Here is a 19,357-nt window from a genome sequence, read left to right as displayed (position 1 = left end):
AATGGGGACAGTTCAGTTCTTGAGCAGCTTCTCTCCTAGGATTTTATTTGCGTCATACTCCCCACCCTCCACATCCAGTGGCTCCCTCTAGTCCCCACATCAGAAAAGATACCAGGATTTGATCTCATCAAAGTCACTTTCTTCTTATATTTCATCCTTTTGCCCCACTCCAGTTTGCTAAAGCCATCACTTTGCAGTACCTGCTCCACATAATTCTTTGAAACACACTTCTCTTATATGGCTTCATTCCCAGAAGCACAACTTCAGAGATAACACAAATCTGCTATTGTGAGGACGGGTTGTTTCCCAATCACATTCCTTCCAAAATTGTAGTTTACCACCTCCATAATCTATCTCTGTCTTACCCTTCTCCCTTCCCCACGCAAGTGGAGATTTCCAAGCCTGAGTGACACTGATGTATGCTACCTCGTTCCTATCGATCACTCTAACAGCCCTAAACAACAGGCAAGTGGGTAGATAAATGGCATCTAAGCTCTGGACCTGGCATGTAGCACCACAACGCCCCTCTTTTCAGGCAAGTACCCTAAAATTGCCCTTATTGTATCATCCAGACACCACCAGAAAAGGACTCCCCCTTCATTCACTCTGCTGTCTACGTCAGGGCCCTGTGGCCATGAATTCACACATCCTCGCCAAGGGCACATGACTTTCTACCACACCTCTCTCACACCTGCACTCCCAGTCCTGGGCCACAGAGTCATTTCCTTTGCCTATTACTATTCAGCAAGTGTGATCCAGAGAACGCTTGTCAAATTCAAAAAGGGTCAATTATTGCCCAGACTCTGACAGTCTGCACTCATAGAGGCAGCCCTGAGTCCTGCTTTGAAGGCCTCTCTCCATGACAGTCCCCACCCCCCGCCGAAAATTCATCTATTAAGAACCACAATCATCCCTAACCGGTTTGGCTCAGTGGATAGAGCGTCGGCCTGCGGACTCAAGGGTCCCAGGTTCAATTCCAGTCAGGGGCATGTACCTTGGTTGTGGGCACATCCGGTGGGGGGTGTGCAGGAGGCAGCTGATCCATGTTTCTCTCTCATCGATGTTTCTGACTCTCTATCCCTCTCCCTTCCTCTCTGTAAAAAAATCAATAAAATATATTTTAAAAAAACAAAAACAAAAAACACCCCACAATCAAGGGGAGGAAAATGGCAGCCAAATAGGCAGACACGTTGTGCACCTCGTCCAAGGACCAGACTGGCAAAGCCACTAAATCGGAGAACGTCCACCTGGAATTAACAAATTAGACACAGCGGAGGAGACAATTGACAAGGAAAGGCAGAAGATACCTGGAGAACAGTAGAAACGGGGACCTGGGCTGGGGAGGCACACCCAACCAGCAGGCCCAGAGGGTAAGGAAGCTGCCATGCACCAAAGCCTGCTCCCCTGGTGATAGGCGTAATATCCAACTCTGGAAAGAAAAAGCAACAAGGTTGCTGGTGGCCAGAGAAGTGTCAACGAAAAAAAATCATTGAAACCTCTAAAGAATTTTTGTGAGTTTATTTGAGCCAAACTGTCGACATATGCCAGGAAGCAGAACCTCAACGAATTGAGATAGTGCTCCAGAGAATGGCAGGGTTACATCCGTATTTATACATGAAATTCATTGGTGACAGATTTAAGGAGGTGGGATTAAGTGAAGGGGGGGGGGGGGGGGGGACCGGACACGATGACACACCTCCGTGATAGGATAAAAAGTAAAATGATGGGCACATACTTAGGTGCGTGCAGGAACAATTAACATGATAAATGAAAGAATCTTCTGCATCTGTCCTGGGCCCAGCACACCTGGCTGTGCCCCAGGGGCTCCATAAAAAGGGAAGTCATCCCAAGGATATGTTATCTTAGATGCAAAAAGGACAGATAGGCTCAGTTACGGTAAAGGTTGACCTTATCAGTGAAGATATCGGCTTAGGGCGTAACTGCCCACCATAATTGCTTTTAGTTAAGGTTTAATTTCAGACCATCCTTTGTGGTTACTTTAGGTCTCTGAGTCTGCAAAACTGCCATGCAGGCCTCTCCTGAGCTTGTCAGGTCAGCATGTGGCCCCTTTCGTCCACAGAATCTAGATCTAAGACCACAGCTGCAAAAGGTTGCACCTCAAAAAGGCAGTCTGAAAGGCAGCCCGAGCAGCACGGGGACAGCAGGGAGAAACCCAGTTTCATGGCTGTTCTGCTTTTGTTTTGTCTTTGCTTTTATTTGCTAAACCCAGAAATAGGACTTTTCAATTACAAACATCACCCAAGGCTGTGGCACCGGGAGAGGCACAGGCTTGAGGTGCCTGAGGAGAAGCTGGGGTGGGAAGCAGGGCAGGGAGACATGGCCAGGACACTGGCATTGGGACATTCTGAACCTTCCAAATCTAAGCGGCCATTTGTCCACTGGAGAGCTACTGCCTCCCAGTAGCCTCAAGGCAGGTACTGCAGCTTGCCACACCCTGACTGCATTTTGAGCTATACCAAGGAGACACAGGCAGAGGCCAAGCTTACAGGTCGAATAGGCCCAAAGAACCCTTAGTGACTGGACTGGAAGAGGGGCCAGTTTGCCCCACTATTCTAGGAACCAGACTGAGAAGAACTCCAGGTTGCCAGCCAACCCCACTGGTCTCCATACAAGGATCTCTGACCAACCAAGGCCAGAGTTATATTTTTGGCCACTCGTGGAGGAGTAGCTCTAGGTCAGCACAAAAAACACCCAGCTGATTCCTGGAAAGTGAAACAGCACCACCCCCACCTAAAGTCCTATCAGAAACAGACCCTTGAGTGATTAACATTGACAGCTGGCAGACAGGCAAAGACTGTCTTCTTGCACCCAAGGCCTGTGGAGACAGACACAAGCAGAGGAGCAGTGGATCGCTTGGAGTTTCAACATGGTGCTAAAAGCCAAAAGACAGTGACTGACAGTGGTCAGCAACTACCTACCTAACAGGAAGCCCAGAATTAGAAGACAGAAGAGGGGTCCAAAACCATCCCCCATTGGGCATTAAAACATGGCTGAAGTGAACAACACTTCACTTTATTTTTTATTTAAAAATTTTCTTTACTTTTTTATTGTTAGTATTTTTTTCACCTTTTCCTTCCTCGTTTTTCCTTTTTTCATCTTATTTTTCTTCTTTCCCTGATTTAGTTTTTCTCTTTCCTTTCTTTTTACCCCTTTCTAAAAATGAATATTCTTTACCGGTTTAATTGATGTATATTATTATTGTAGTCTCTGTTGGCTTATTCATATATCTGATTTCCTCTTTCCTGCTAATACTCCATTTCCTCTTCTCTTTTCTCTTTCTTCACTACTCAATTTTCCCCCCTCTCCTCTCTTTCTCTTTTCTTCTAATTTTAAATTAGTTTCACTTCCTAAATTCAGGCCCATCTATTCTCTCTTCCATTCTCCTTTCTGAAAATAAAAAAACAAAAATAAATAAAATATTTTTTCATTTTTTCTTCTTGTCCTCTCATTCTCTTTCAACCTTTTCTATACTAAACTGTGGTCCTTCCCCTATTTATCCAATTCCTTTTCTGGGTGTTTTCTGTTTGCACTTTTTGGTTTATCTGTTTGTTTTGTGTTTTCTCCCCATATTCTTTCTTTCTGTTGTTTTTTATTTTTATTTTTTTCTGTTCTTGCTATCATTTTTGCTCTCTTTTCTCTCTCCTAATTCTCTTTCCTCTGGTGGTCACAGGTGTCTTGTATACAATTGTTTTCTGTTCCTCTTGTGTAATGTCTTGTTGTGTTGTATTTTGTGCTGTTGGTCAGCACCTCCACAACGGTTGGCACGACATGGTAGAGATTGAGCCACATAATCAGACACCTCAGTGGAAACTCCATCCATAAACAGGACAATAACATTTAAGACTCAACTACATCAGGAGAACCCAAATATCTCAATTAGTGGGTACCCCTAAAATACCCAGCCCAGAAGACCTAAGAGACTGCACCACTTGGTCCCATAAAATATCTGCCACATAAGACAAATTCAAAAACTCTGGGTGGCATAGCAGTTTTATCTAATACATAGAAACAGTCACAAAGGAACAACAAAAATGGGGAGACAAAGAAACAACCCCTATATAAAAGAAAATGACAGATCACAAGAAAAGGAAATAAATGAAGTGGAGGCAAGCGATTTGTCAGAGAAAGAATTCAGAGTAATGGATATAAGGATGCTCAAACAACCAGATGAGAAATTCACCAATATGAATAAGAATCAGGAAGAAATGAAGAATGAAGGTTTCAACAGTATACTAGGAGAAGCTGAGGACAGAATCAGTAAGTTAAAAGACAAGGTAGAAAAAACACCCAAGCATAGCAGTAACTGGGGGAAAAAACTTATAAAGCAGGAGAATAAACTTATAAATCCAAGAATACTCTATCCTGCAAGGCTATCATTCAAAATAGAAGGTGAAATCAGGAGCTTCACAGACAAAAGAAGGCTAAGGGAATTTATTGCCACCAAGCCAGCCATACAAAAACTGCTAAAGGGAATGCTATAAAAAGAATAGAAAGGGAAGAAGGAACACAGGCATAAAAAAACATGGCAACAAACAAGCCCTGTCAATAACCTTAAATATAAATGCTTAAATCAAAAGACAAAGGGTAGCTGAATGGATAAGAAAACATGACCCAGCCAAACTGGTTTGGCTCAGTGGATAGAGCATCGGCCTGCGGGCTGAAAGGTCCCAGGTTCAATTCCAGTCAAGGGCATGTACCTTGGTTGCGGGCACATTCCCAGTAGAAGGTGTGCAGGAGGCAGCTGGTTGATGTTTCTCTCTCACCGATGTTTCTAACTCTCTATCCCTCTCCCTTCCTCTCTGTAAAAAATCAATAAAATATATATTAAAAAAAAAGAAAGAAAAGAAAACATGACCCATATATATGCTGCCTAAAAGAGACTCAGCTTAGAACAAAGAACTAAGAACAAAGGACTGAAAGTGAAGAAATGGAAAAAAATTTTTCAGGTAACTGAAAAAAAAAAAAAAAAAAAAAAACCCCGCTGGGGCAGCTCTAGCTGGTTTTGTTCAGTGGATATAGCATCAGAGTATGGACTGAAAAGTCCCGGGTTTGACTCTGGTCAAGGGCACATGGTTGGGTTGAAGAATTGACCCCCATTTGGGGGTGTGTAGGAGGCAGTAGCCAATCAATGATTCTCTCTCATCATTGATGTTTCTAACTCTCCCTTTCCTTTACTACCTGAAATAAATAAAAATATGTTTTAAAAAAAACTTAAAAAAAAAAAGCTGGGGCAGCGATACTTATACCTGACAAAATTGACCTCAAAGTGAAGGCCAGAATATGTCATAAGAGAGGCCACTTTGTAATACCAAAGGGATTGATCCAACAAGAGGATATAACTCTGATAAACATATATGCACCCAATACAGGAACACCCAAATATGTTTAAAAAAATTTCTGTAAGATACCAAGGGAGAAATTGACAGCAATACCATCATAGTAGGGGACTTTAATACCCCATTGACATCACTCGATAATTCTTCTAGACAAAAAGTAAATAAATAATAAAAATAATAAATAAATAAAAATCACCAAAGAAACAGCTATTCTAAACAACTTATGAGATCACATGGAATTAACTGACATCTTCAGAATTTTTCAAACAAAAGTATGGAATATACATTCTTCTCAAGTGCACATGGAAAATTTTCAAAGATAGACCCCATATTGGGACACTAAGTCTCTAAAAATTCAAGAAGATTGTAATCATATCAAGCATCTTCTCATATCACAATGGCATACGATTATATATCAACTGTAATAAAAACAATCAGACACATGGAGACATGCTATTAAACAGTGAGTGGATTACCAAAGATTTCAAGGAAGAAGTAAAAAAGACATTCTGAAAACACAAGAATCCAAAATGTATGGGACACAATGAAAGCAGTCCTTGAAGAGAAGTTCATAGCACTGTGGCCCTATCTCAAAAAAAAAAAACAAGAAAAACGGGTAATAAGTTATCTAACCCTACAACTTAAAGAACTAGAAAGAGAGCAACAAGAAAATCCCAAAGTAAGTAGAAGGAAGGAAATTAATAAAGATCAGAGAGGAAATAAATGACATAGATACAAAAAAAAAAACCATTACAAAAGATCAATATGTCCAAGAGCTGGATCTTTGCAAAAATAAACAAGATTGATGAACCCCTAGCCAGTTTCACCAAGAAACAAAGAGAGAAAACCCAAATAAAGAAAACCAGAAATGAAAGGGGTGAAGTAACAACCAATAACACAGAAATACAAAGGATTGTAAAAAATACTACAAACAATTTTATTCCAACAAACTGGACAACCTAGACGAAATGGACATATTCCTAGAAAAATACAATCTTCCAAAACTCAGTCAGGAAGAAACTGAATAGGCCAATAACTACCAATGAAATTGAAGCAATAAAAAACAAACAAACAAAAACAAAAAAAACTTCCAGCAAACAAGAGCTCTGGTCCAGATAGCTTCACAGGGAGTTTTCTAAACATTCAAAGAACTAACACTGATCCTCCTCAGACTATTCCAAAAAATTCAAAAGAAAACAACACTTCCAAGCTCTTTATATGAAGTCAGCATTATCCTAATCCCCAAACCAGATAAAGACACTACAAAGGAAGGGAATCACAAGATAATATCCCTGATGAATATAGAGGTTAAAATCCTCAACAAAATATTAGCAAACTGCATGAAGCAATATGTTAAAAAGATCATACACCATGACCGACTGAGATTTATTCCAGGGATGCAAGACTGGTACAATATCTGCAAATCAATAAATGTGATACATCACATAAACAAATTGAAATACAAAAACCACATGATCATATCAATTGATGCAAAAAGAGCATTTGACAAAATCCAAGAATGAGGTATCATTTCATGCCTGTCAGAATGGCTATCATCAACAAATCAACAAATGCCTAGTGCTGGAGAGGATGCGGAGAAAAAGAAACCCTCATACAATACTGGTGGGAATGCAGACTTGTGCAGCCACTGTGGAAAACTTTATGAAGTTTCCTCAAAGAATTAAAAATGGAAATTGCGCTTGACCCAGTAATCCCACTTCTAGGACTATATCCCAAAATATCAGAAACATCAATCAGAAAGGATATATGCACCCCTATGTTCATAGCAGCACAATTCACCATAGCTAAGATTTGGAAATGGCCCAAGTGCCCATCAGCAGATGAGTGAATTAAAAAACTGTGGTACATCTACATAAAGGAACACTACTATAAAAAAGAAAGAACTCTTACAATTTGCAATACCATGGATAGAACTAAACAAAATAAGCCAATCAGAGAAAGATAAGTATTACATGATCTCACTCATTTGTAGAATATAACGAACAACATAAACAAACAAACAAAAAAATAGATCCAGAGACATGGAAGCATTGAACAGTCAGTCAAATTTCAGATGTAAGGCAGGGGAAGGGGGAAAGTGGGGTAAGAGATCAACCAAAGTACTTGTATACATGCATATAAGCATCACCAATGGACACAGACAGTAGCGGGGTGAGGCCTGTGCAGGAGGGTGAGAGTGGGTGGGAGAGGTCAATAGGAAAAAGGAGACATATATAATACTTTCAGCAATAAAGAATTTTTAAATAAAACACACAGAAGAACCACAATCAAATCTTATATATCCACAGCCCACCTTCCCTGGTGCACTTGATGTCCCTTCACCAGTCGCAGCCAACATCTCTCCACTTAACTGCACCAAGCCCAGTGAGTCTCACAGATGACCACTCAAGCCTCTAAGCCAGTGATGGCGAACCTTTTGAGCTCGGCATGTCAGCATTTTGAAAAACCCCAACTTAACTCTGGTGCCGTGTCACATATAGAAATTTTTTTATCTTTGCAACCATAGTAAAACAATAACTTATATTTTTGATATTTATTTTATATATTTAAATGCCATTTAACAAAGCAAAATCAACCAAAAAAGTGAGTTTGGGTGTCACCTCTGACACGCGTGTCATAGGTTCGCCATCACTGCTCTAAGCTAACCCACAAGATTGACTGCAACCTCCCAGGTCACACCAAGGGTCACAGCCAAATCCTGGTGAAGGTTTAGAGAATATGTACCAGTCCTAATTTCCTCTTGTTGGAATTACTCTTCAGCCTCCAATTCATCTCACGTCCACTCATCTTTTAAAGGCCTTGGCCACTAGGAAACCATTATCTTGCCAACACTCTACATGACCACTTTTATCCCTATGCTTCGCTGTGATACCCACCTCCCACAAACAGGGACCCCAGCTGGAAAGCCAGTCCTTAGGCCCACACTGTCCCATCTGGGCTACTATTATCATTATCATCCTGATCATGATCCCCTATACATTTTTAATAAATTTGTATTGATTTCAGAAAGGGAGAGGGAGATAGAAACATCAATGAGAATTATTGATTGGCTAACTCCTGCACACCCCCTACTGGGGATCGTGTCCACGACCCGGGCATGTGCCCTTGACTGGAATCGATCCTGGGATCTTTCAGTCGGTAGGCTGAGCTCTATCCACTGAGCCTAACCAGCCAGGGACCATGATTCCTTATATTAAAGTGATCTACAGCCCTGGCTGACACTGTCTCAGTTGCTTGAGCATCGACCCATGTTGCACTGAGAGGTTGCAGGCACCAGTCCTGGTCAGGTCATATGCCTGGAACCAATCATCCTTGTTTCTTGCGCATGGATGTCTCTGTCTCTCTCCCTCTCCCTGTCTATGTCTAAAATCAATAAAACTATATATATATTTTAAAATATATTTTATTGAATTTTACAGAGAAGAAGGGAGAGGGATAGAGAGTTAGAAACATCAATGAGAGAGAAACACCGATCAGCTGTCTCCTGTACGCCCCCCAGTGGGGATGTGCCCGCAACCAAGGTACATGCCCTTGACCTGAATCGAACCTGGGACCCTTGAGTCTGCAGGCCGACGCTCTACCACTGAGCCAAACCGGTTCGGCAAAACTATATATTTTTAAAAGGATACCTGCCCGTACCTGAACCAGCTCAGTCTTCACTCTGGGCCTCTGCACAATCTGGTCCCTGTGCCTGGGAGGACCTCCCACATCCCATTCCACTCATTGCCAAAACCAGGGTCCACGTCATAAAGCCCCAGCCATGGCCTTAGGACTCTGGGCTGAGTGTCCCCAGGGCCCAGGGCAGGAAGAGGGGCCGACAGCCCCAGGACCCCACGACCTCAAAGGCCACCAGAGTGTGAGGCCCTGACATAGCCCCACAGCCCAGTGTCCTCACCGGCTCTGCACCAGCAGGAACCTGTGGGAACTAAAGGGCTGCTGAGGGCCTGGCACCCACCCCAGGACCCAGGGGCTCAGGCTGCTCAGGGCCCTGGCGCCGCCCCGGGCCGGGTGATGCCCGCCTCCCTCGGGGCTCAAGGTCCCTCTGCTGTTCACAACCACCCACAGCCCCATCGCCCTGCGCAGGAAAGTGCAACTCCTCCCGGGAACCGCCTCTCGTCCTCTCTGTCGCCTTTAGACACAAACCAGGCCTGGGTGCCCCACCTCCCGGCTCAGTCCCCTGTGGCACCGCAGCCCGTTGCCCTCCCTCCCCCTCGCAACCCGAGTCCCCCGCGAGGACTCACTGCGCTGGACGCTGCTCCCTGGACTGCAGGACTGAGCGGTGCCCGCACCGAGGCTGGAGGGTCCAATGGGGTGACGCTGAGTGGGCTTTGTCGGCGGAGAGGAGTCGGGGAGCCTCGGGGACCCCAGTCCCGGGTGTTGGTGTTGGGGCTCAACCAGCCTCAGGCCCACCCTGCGCAGCAGGGCGCTGCCTCCCACGCCTCCTTCTACTCCCTGCAGGTCCGTTCGGGAAGCTGCAACGTTCTCCCACAAGACGGTCTGAAAGTGCAGATACCTAAACTCGCCTACCTCTGTGGAAGCGGGCGCAGTGCTTTCTGGGTGATGTAGTTTTCTCCCACAGCCCTGGCCTTGACCTTGGTGAAGGTGACTTGGCGCTGCCAGTGGCGCTGGGGGAGGAGATGGGACCAGAGGCCGGGTTCACGGGGACAGGCTGACAGGCCGACCCCCTCCCCCCCCCCCCAGGGGAAAGGGGGGACTGGGAGAGGCCCCCAAAGAACATATGCACAGGGAATGGGACACATCTCAACACCATTGAATATAAAAAATACACATTTTATTAAAAATATACAATAGAGCTCAGCAGGCGCTGCTCAGTGGTTGGCGCTTGTTACAGAAAAACCAGACCAGAACCAGACAGCGCTCTGAGAGATTGGAGTTACAGTTTATTCACCGCAGCGGGCTCAGGGAAATAAATCCAAATCTAAGCAAAGCTATAAGCAGAACTTCCCTTTTTATAGAAGAGCCAGTCCTTTGTGTGCTTGCTGGCGGCGGTCTTGAAAACTATACAGTTCTATCCAATTAAAAAATGCACCTGGCATGGCATTGGGTGTATCTAGTCTCTGGCCTACAAGGTCAGACAGCTAAGTTTATCTCCCCCACTATTCAAGCACGCTAGAAAGCAAAGTTACTTTTTCAGAATAAGAGGCTGTCCAAAGAATAGCAGAGAATCCCAGACAGTAGTTTTACAGAATAGGGGTTTTCCTTCACACGCTGACCAATGAACCGGGAGAGCAGGTTCCATCGCTGGTCAGGCCTGTGCACAAGCACATGCACAGTGTCCAGCGGGCAGCGGCCGCCAACCAGGAATCCGCTCCCATCACCGGTGGTTTCATCTCTCCTCCCCCTTCTTCTCTCTCAAATCAACGCAAAGATATTTTTATGGGACGGAAGGGCCAGCAGGTGTCCAGACCCGCCACGGGGTCGGAGCCGGGTGTTCTCCTGGCTGCCGCCAAGGCGGGGCCTGGGGACACGGCCCTTTCCTGGGTCTGCAGGGCAGCCTGGGCCCCAAGTGGCTGAGGCTCCCCATAGCCCGAGGACGCCAAGTCCGGGGCCTTCTCCCAGGGCTTGTCCTTCTTCCTCCTGCAGCTCAGGCGCTGCTCCTGGGGAGGCGGGGTGCCTCCAGGGCCGCAGGTCCCTCCTGCTTGCCCTCTATATGCCCTGCCCTTAGGACTGGGAGGCTGCTGTGTCTTGTGGGGTGGCAGCACCTGGCTCCCCAATGCAGGGCACCTGCGCCCCCGGTCTTCCTCCTTCCGTCCCTGTTGGCTGCCCAACTGCTCCTGGTCCTGGCACCTGCAAAAGGGGAGCTGGCAGCCTCAGTGTACACACCCATAGGACTCAGGATTGAGGGCTGAGTGTGTCTTCAAGGTCCTAGGTCCCAGGGCAGGAAGAGGGGCTGCACAGCCCCAGGACCCCACGACCTCAGAGGGCATAAGAGTGTGAGGCCCTGACATCAGCCCCACAGCCCAGTCCCCTCAGTGGCTCTGCACCTGCAGGAACCTGTGGGAACTAAAGGGCTGTTGAAGGCCTGGCCTGGCACCCACCACCAGGACCCAAGGGCTCAGGCTGCTCAGAGCACTGGCTCTGCCCCAGGGCCGGGTGATGCCCGCATCCTTCAGGGCTCAGTCCAGTGCACACCTGCCAGTGACCTCATCACCTACAGGGTCCTCCTTCCAGCCCCTCCTGCTGGCCTCTCCCTTCTAGTCTGTTCTTCCTCTGGACAGTTTTGGGAAAACATCAGAACCCTGCCCTCACAATGTCCATCTACTGATCATGGCAAACAATGACCCCGGCTTCCTGAGAATGAAAGTAAAACTCCTCACGCACAACCTTGCCTCTTGCTGTCGCCTTTAGACACAAAACATGCCTGGGTTTGCTGAACCCTCCAGGCTCAGCCACATCACCATGTCCTCACACAGTGGCATTGCGGCCCACCGCCCCTTTCCCAGTTTGAGTTCTCTGGTGACTCTTGAGGTTACAATTTTGACTGAACAACTTCCCACAATCACTACACTGATATGGCTTTTCTCCAGTGTGAGTTCTCTTATGGTTAAGGAGATGGTGACTGGACCCACATGATTTCCCACATTCACTACACTCATAAAGCTTTGCACCAGTGTGCACTCTCTGGTGACTGTTGAGGCTACGCTTTTGATTGAATGACCTCCCACAATCACCACACACATAGGGCTTTTCACCAGTGTGAGTTCTCTGGTGACTCTTGAGGCCACACTTTTCCCTGAATGACTTCCCACAATCACCACACACATGGGGGTTTTCACCAGTGTGAACTCTCTTGTGTTGAGTTAGGGTAGAGCATTGCCTGAAGAGCTTCCCACAATCAGTGCACTCATAGGGCTTTTCTCCAGTGTGAACTCTCCTGTGTTGAATGAGGAAAGAGCTTTCTCTAAAGAACTTCCCACAATCAGTACACGCATAGAGCTTTTTTCTAGTGTGAACTCTCTTTTGCCGATTGAGGTTAAATATATGTGTAGAAACTTTCCCAAATGTGTTACCCTCATTCACTTCTTCAGATCAGACACTCTGAGGTCGAATGACTTTCTGCTGTTGCTGGCAGCGTTTTCATGTCCACCCCAATTGTGATGACTTTTTCCACAAATTCCAGTGAAATCTCACTTGCACTGTATGGCTCCCCAGTGTTGAGAGTTACCTGGTGCTGGAGAAGCCCTGAGATGCCTGGGGAGACTTTCCCAACCTTTCTATTGGTTGAAGGCACCCAAGATTGGAAGCTGCACATGGTCACAAATAAGGCCCTGTCCACAGCTTCTCTCCAGGGCTTCTCTCCACTGGCTTCCCTCTGCTGCCGGTGAGGGTTTTCACTGAAACAGAAGTCTCTCACACATGCGTCACTGAAGAATGCTTTCTGCTCAAAGTCTGCTGCTTGTGACTCAGTCAGGTACAGAATAGCTTTGAACACTGAGAAACACTGCTTACAAAGATGGGTCCTCTGGGTTGCTGGCTCTGTCTTAGAAGCCCTGAGCTGTGACTCTCCTTGTACAGATAAACTCTGCTCAGAACAGGCCTCCTCATCTGTTTCACGTAAACAATCTGCAAAGACAGAAATGCTGAGGAACTGAGTGATGACTGTGGTAACGGGAAATCCGATTGCTAGTGTTTTGCACATAATATATGGGTTCCGGCAACCGTCTGAAAATAAGAGAGGTGCTGGGAGGATTAATAAGAGGCTTCTGTGAAGGTCTCATCCACTGAACAACACAAAACATGAAAGGCCTCACCAGAAATATGACACAACACATGGCAAGCACCTCATGGAAGAGAAGCCAGATCTCCAGCTCAGTCTTCTGCTAACAGCGCTCAGCAGGGCTTGTTTGATGGTGACAGGGGCAAGCAGTGCAGGAGGTAGATTAGGTCCTATTCCAAGTAAAAGGCAGTGGGTGTTAGCGATGTTCCTAGAGACCTTTGTTCAGGGGTCTCCCCAGAGCTCACCCCTGGCAGTCATGTCCATTTTACATGACAGTGGGGGAAAATCAGAGCCATTGTCTGGCTATGAGAGAGAGAAAGCTACATTTGGAGAATAAAGGAAGAGAGGACATCACCTCAGCACACCAAGAGTGATTTGAAGGTCTTACCTACAAATGAGACAAGTGCAAACACTTCCAGCATCACATCTCAGCACTGAAGTCTCTGAGCCTCATCAAGGAGCCCCCACTGCTCCTCAGAGAAGGTCATGGCCATGTCCTCAAAGTCCATATCCTGCCATGATGGGAACAGTTCAGTCCATGATCAGTTTCTCTCCTAGGCTTTTATAGTCATCATGCTCCCCCCTCACACACAACTATTTGCTCCCTCAACTCCACACATCAGAGGAGACAGCAGGCCTGAGTCCCATGCTAGTCACTCTCTCCTTATATTCTTACTGATGCTGTGTCTTCCCACAGCAAGAAAGGCAGTTGAGCAGAGAGAAGATACCTGAGCTCTGGGCCTCACATGTAGGCCACACTGCCCCTTGTCAATAAAGTGGGTGTCAAGAACATAGGACAGGGAGAGATGTGAGTGATTTGATGCTGCTCTTGTCAGGCAATCTCCTTGTAATCCCCCAGATTGTTCCTCAAAGACACCAACCAAATGCATGGCATCACACTTCCCCCTTACACCCTCATTTCAGGGTGCTGAGGCCATCAGTTCTCACTACCTGCTGCACAGCATTCTTTGAAAACACTTCTCTCACACAGCTTCCTTCCCAGGCATACAAATTCGAAAGTAACACAGATTTGCCTTGATGAGCATGAGTGGTTTCCTAATCACCTTCATTTCCAAAATTATTCACCATCTCCATAACCTATTTCTCTCTCACCCTTCTGCTTTACCCACACCAGTGGAGAGTTTCAAGCCCAGGTAACATGGCTGTATTGGTATGCTTCTCATTCCTATGGATCAGTGTGTCAGCCCTCAACAACAAAAGGCAGCTGGGTAGGTAAATGTCACCTAAGCTCTGGACTTGGCATGTAGCAACACAACACCCCTCTTTTCAGGCAATTACCCTGAAATTACCCCTATTATATCACCCAAACACCAGAAGACATGGGCTCACCCTTCATTCATTCTAAGGTCAATGTCAGGGCCCTGTGGCCATGACATCACAATTCACACTCCCTCACCAAGGGCACAAGACTCTTTCTACCACACATTGTTCACACCTGCCCTCCTACAGCTCCAACCCCATAGGCATCTCCTTGGCCTCTTACTCATTACTCAGCAAGTGTGATCCAGAGAATGCTTGCCAAATTCAAACAGGATCAAGTCCTGCCCAGATGCTGAGAGTTCACACTCATAGAGGTAGCCTTGAGACCTTCTACAAAGTCCTCTCTTCATGACTCTATTTTCCTTCAACCTCAATTACTGAGAAACAAAATCAGATCTCAGATTCCCACAGGCCACCTCCCCTGGTGCTGCACTTGATGTCCCTTCACCAGTCACAGCCAACATCTCTCCACTTACCCGTCACTCAAATTCCAGCCCCAATGGCCCTCTGCACCAACAATGTTCTGGTTGTGGCTGGCAGCGTTTTCACATTTATTCCATTGGTGATGCCTGTTTCTATTGAGTAATTCCTGTGAAATCTCACTGCCACTGTGTGGCTCCTCAGTGTAGAGAGTGGCCTGGTTCAGGAGAAGCTCTGAGATGGCTGGGAAGTCTTCCCCAACCTCTCTACTGGTTGAAGGCAGCCCTGGCAAGTAGAAGCTGAACCTGGTCACAAATGAAGCCCTGTCCACAGCTCCTTTCCAGGGCTTCTCGCCACTGACTTCCCTCTGTTGCTGGTGAGGGTTTGCACTGAAACACAAGCCTCTCACATATGCATCACTGAAAAAGGCTTTGTGCTCAAAGTCTGCTGCTTGTGACTCAGGCAGGTCAGAATATCTTTTAACACAGAGAAACACCTCCCACACAGATGGCTCTTCTGGGTTGCTGAGGCTGTCTTAGAAGCCCTGACCTGTGACTCTCCTCCTATGGATACATTCTGCTCTGAACAGGCCTCCACATCATCTGTTTTATGCCAACAACCTGAAAACAGAAAAATAGTACCAAAATGAATGTTGACTGTGGTGCAAAATATAAACAAACACGGCAAGCACCACATGGAATAGCAGGTGGATCGTCTGCTCATTCTTCTGCTAACAGTGTTCAGCTGGGCTCGTTTGCTGGTGACACGGGCAAGCTGTGCAGATGGTTGCTTACATCTTATTCCAAGTAAAATACAAGAAATGAGGAAGTTGTGTTGAGGACTACGTAAGCATGTGTGTGCATCTCATAACACATGTGCACGTTAATATTAGAGAATACTGCAGTTAGAGCCTTACAAGTACACAGGGGATGCAAAAAGGCCACAGAGGTAAAGGTTGCTAAAATCCAGGAAGTCACAGATGAAAAGAGAAGTCAGCAAAGTGTCAAGCATGGGAATGAAAAGGTAGAAATGAGCTGTTGCCAGTGGCACTTGAACCTAAACTCTGTCGGACATGAGCAGGTTCCCGGTATTCTCTAAACAAAGCCCTTAGGACAGAGCTCTCCCAGGTGCACCTCAACCTGGCTCGACTACCTCTTAGAGCTTTGGTTCTCAACCTGTGGGTCGAATGACCCTTTCCCAGGGGTCACCTAAGAGCATCCTGCATATCAGATATTTATATTATGATTCATAACAGTAGCAACATTACACTTATGAAGTAGCAACGAAAATAATTTTATAGTTGTGTCACAACATGAGGAACTGTATTTAAAGGGCCAGAAGGTTGAGAACCACTGTCTTAGATCATCCTGCAAGTTCACCCTGTGGAAAAAAAACAACTAGGGTTCTCTTTGCACCTTCTACTGTACAAGCACATAAAACAAATATTCTGACTTTTACTGAAAGACAACAGAGGTGAGCAGCCAGCACCGGCTCTGATCAACACAGCATGTAATAGTATCCAGGTAACAGAGTATTACAAACAATGGAAGGAATGTCTTACAAGAACCGAACGTGGTTCATATAGGTAAAGACCATAACCTGGCATAGTCACAAACAGCCTTTAGCTGAGGAAGGGGTCAGAAGTGGAAGCCATGCATGTGAACATAGTCCCCCTCACAGAAAAAGGACGTTCAAGGTGGGACCCATTAAGTTTTCTGCAACAATCTGGATTCCCGGACACTTCCTGCACTATTTGAGGCAATGGGTTTGAGGGTTATTCATGGAGTCCTTTGCTCAGGGATCTACACACACCACAAGTCAGCACTGGAAGCCACAGCACATTTACAGGACAGTTGGGAAAACTAGTCCATGGTCTGGCTGTGGGAGAGAGAAAGCTACATTTGGAAAACAAAGGAAGAGAGGACATCACTTCAGGACACTAGGAGAAATGTGAAAAGCTTACTTACAGTTGATACCAGTGCAAACACTTCCAGCATCACATCTCAGTACAGAAGTCTCTGAGCCTCATCAAGGAGCCCCCCTCCTCCTGAGAGAAGGCAATGGCCACGTCCTCAAAGTTCATATCCTGTCATAATGGGGACATTACAGTCCATGATCAGCTGAACTCCAAGGATTTTATGTTCATCATGTTCCCCACATTCACATATATCTGCTCCCTCAACTCCAGACATCAGAAAAGATACCAGGCATTGGTCCCATCAAAGTCACTCTCTCCTTGTATTCCTACTGATACTGTGTTTTCCCACAACAATAAGGGCAGATGTCCATATAGATGATACATGTGCTCTGGGACTCACATGTAGACCACACTGTCCCTTGTCAACACAGTGGGTGTCATGAACATAGGGTGGGGAGAGATGTTGTCCATCAGGAGACTGTGAGTGATTTGACACTGCTCCTGTTAGGCAATAGTCTTGTGGACACCCTTCCCATTCTAATTTCAAACCCAGAAAATTATGGCATAAGACTTCAACCTTTTGAACCCAATCCCAGGGTGCTGAGGCCATCACTTTGCACTACCTGCTGCACATAAGTCTTTGAACCACACCTCTCACACAGCTTCATTCCCGGAGGCACAATGTGAAACGTAACACAAATTGGCCATGATGAGCACAGTTTATTTCCTAATTACCTTATTTTCCAAATGTCGAATTCACCACCTCTGTAATGTATTTCTCTCTCACCCTTCTCCAAGCTAGTGGATATTTTCAAGCCCAGATGACACTGATGTATGCTATCTCATTCCTATTGAACACTGTAACAACCATCAACAACAAAAGGCAGGTGTGCACATAAATTTCCCCTAAAATCTGGATGAGGAATATACCACCAGAACACACCCTCTTTTCAGGAATTTATCTAAAATTCATAATATCCTTTTATCCAGAAATGGACTCAAACTTTATTCCCTCTTATGTCAATGTTAAGGCCCTGCATGCATGAATGTACAGGCCCTCTCAAGGGCACACTCTTTCTTGCACACCTCTCTCACACCTGCACTCCCACACCCTCAGCCCCCATAGTCATATCCTTGACTTCCTACTCATTACTTGGCATGTGTAGTGTAGTGACTGCTTGGCAAATCCAAACAGGATTAAGGTCTATACCCACTTTGAGAGTCCACATCCATTGAGGCAGCCTTGAGTCGGGCTATGAAGGCTTCCTTCCCTGATTTTGTTTTCCTTCAACCTAATCTATTGAGAACCACATCAGGTCTCATATATCCAGACTCCACCTCCACTGGTGCTGCACCTGATCTCCCTTCTCCAGTCACAGCCTTCAGCACTCAAGTCCCATCATCTAAGGCCCTCTAGCCCATGCCCAGTGAGTCTCACAAATGACCACTCATTCCCCTAAGTAAATCAACCAGACTGAGAACAACACCCCAGGCTATGCTCAATCAAAATCTTGGTGTGCCCTAGCTAGCTTGGCTCAGTGAATAGAGTGTTGGCCTCAGTGAATAGAGGGTCCCAGGTTCGATTTTGGTCAAGGGCACATGCCTGGGTTGCAGGCTCAAACCTACCCCACCCCCAGTAGGGGATGTGCAGGAGGCAGCCAATCAATGATTCTCTCTCATTATTGATGTTTCTATCTCTCTAGCTTTCTCCCTTCCTATCTGGAATCAATAAAATATATTTTTTAAAATCCTGGTGTGTGTTTAACCAGTAAATATGCAACAGCTGAAGTCTCATCTTGTTTAAATTGCTATTTGGTCTTCAATTAAAAAAAAAAAAGATGGAAAACCAAGATGGCGGCATAGGTAAACATCCGGAAATTGCTGCCTCCGACAACAACTTCAAAAATACAACTAAAAGACAGAACGGTCATCATCCAGAACCACAGGAAGGCTGGCTGAGTGGAAATTTTACAACTAGAAGGAAAGAGAAGAGCACACAGACTCAGAGGAGCTACGAAAGTAAAGTGCAGAGGTACGGAGGCTCCGGCGTGTGGGGGAAAAGGGCTGGCACCTGAGGACGCGGCTGTCTTTTTGAATCGTGAGGGAGTCACAAGCTCCCAACTGCTCTGAACTCCGGTTCCGGGAAATCTCTGGGGTCCCAGGGCTCATACGGGGAGAAGTTGGACGGTCTGGCAGCAGGCAGAACTTGGAACTTGAGGGCGGCTTTCCCTCAGAGGTGCTGGCAGCAATTACCAGGACACTGAGACGCACGGCCCCTTAGGGGAGGGCTTAGAATCAGCCATAGCTGCTTGCTCCGCCCTGTTGATTCCGAGACCCCGCCCCATCCAGGCTGCTGCAAAGGCTTTTGCATATGAATGCCCGGGTCCTTTGCAACCTGAAAATTACCTAACAAATTGCAGCTGGGCCAGACAGACCCAGAACTTCCAAGAGAAGGCCCAAGGCCCCACAGCAGCTTGCATTGCTTCACAGCTGGGCCTCATCTGGGCATCCCCAAACCCCCCAAAAAGGAAGGGGAATCTGCATATCTCTTCGTAGCTCCTGCTGGGTAACCTCAGGAAGAGGCTTAATTAGCACCTCCTTAGATCCAAGAGCCAGTGTACC

At 46.1% G+C, this 19,357-nt stretch overlaps 1 pseudogene; it reads right to left on the bottom strand.

The window, feature by feature from the left end:
• The window catches only part of LOC138998458 (zinc finger protein 551-like), a 48,621-nt pseudogene extending 31,721 nt beyond the window's left edge, over nucleotides 1–16,900 (bottom strand).
• Nucleotides 16,901–19,357: the final 2,457 nt, after the last annotated feature.

Source organism: Myotis yumanensis, unplaced genomic scaffold (assembly GCF_028538775.1).
Source record: "Myotis yumanensis isolate MYYU_CA2020_CCGP unplaced genomic scaffold, mMyoYum1.0.hap1 SCAF_20, whole genome shotgun sequence".
Classification (NCBI taxonomy): domain Eukaryota; kingdom Metazoa; phylum Chordata; class Mammalia; order Chiroptera; family Vespertilionidae; genus Myotis; species Myotis yumanensis.
This window is presented reverse-complemented; position numbering and strand designations above follow the sequence as displayed.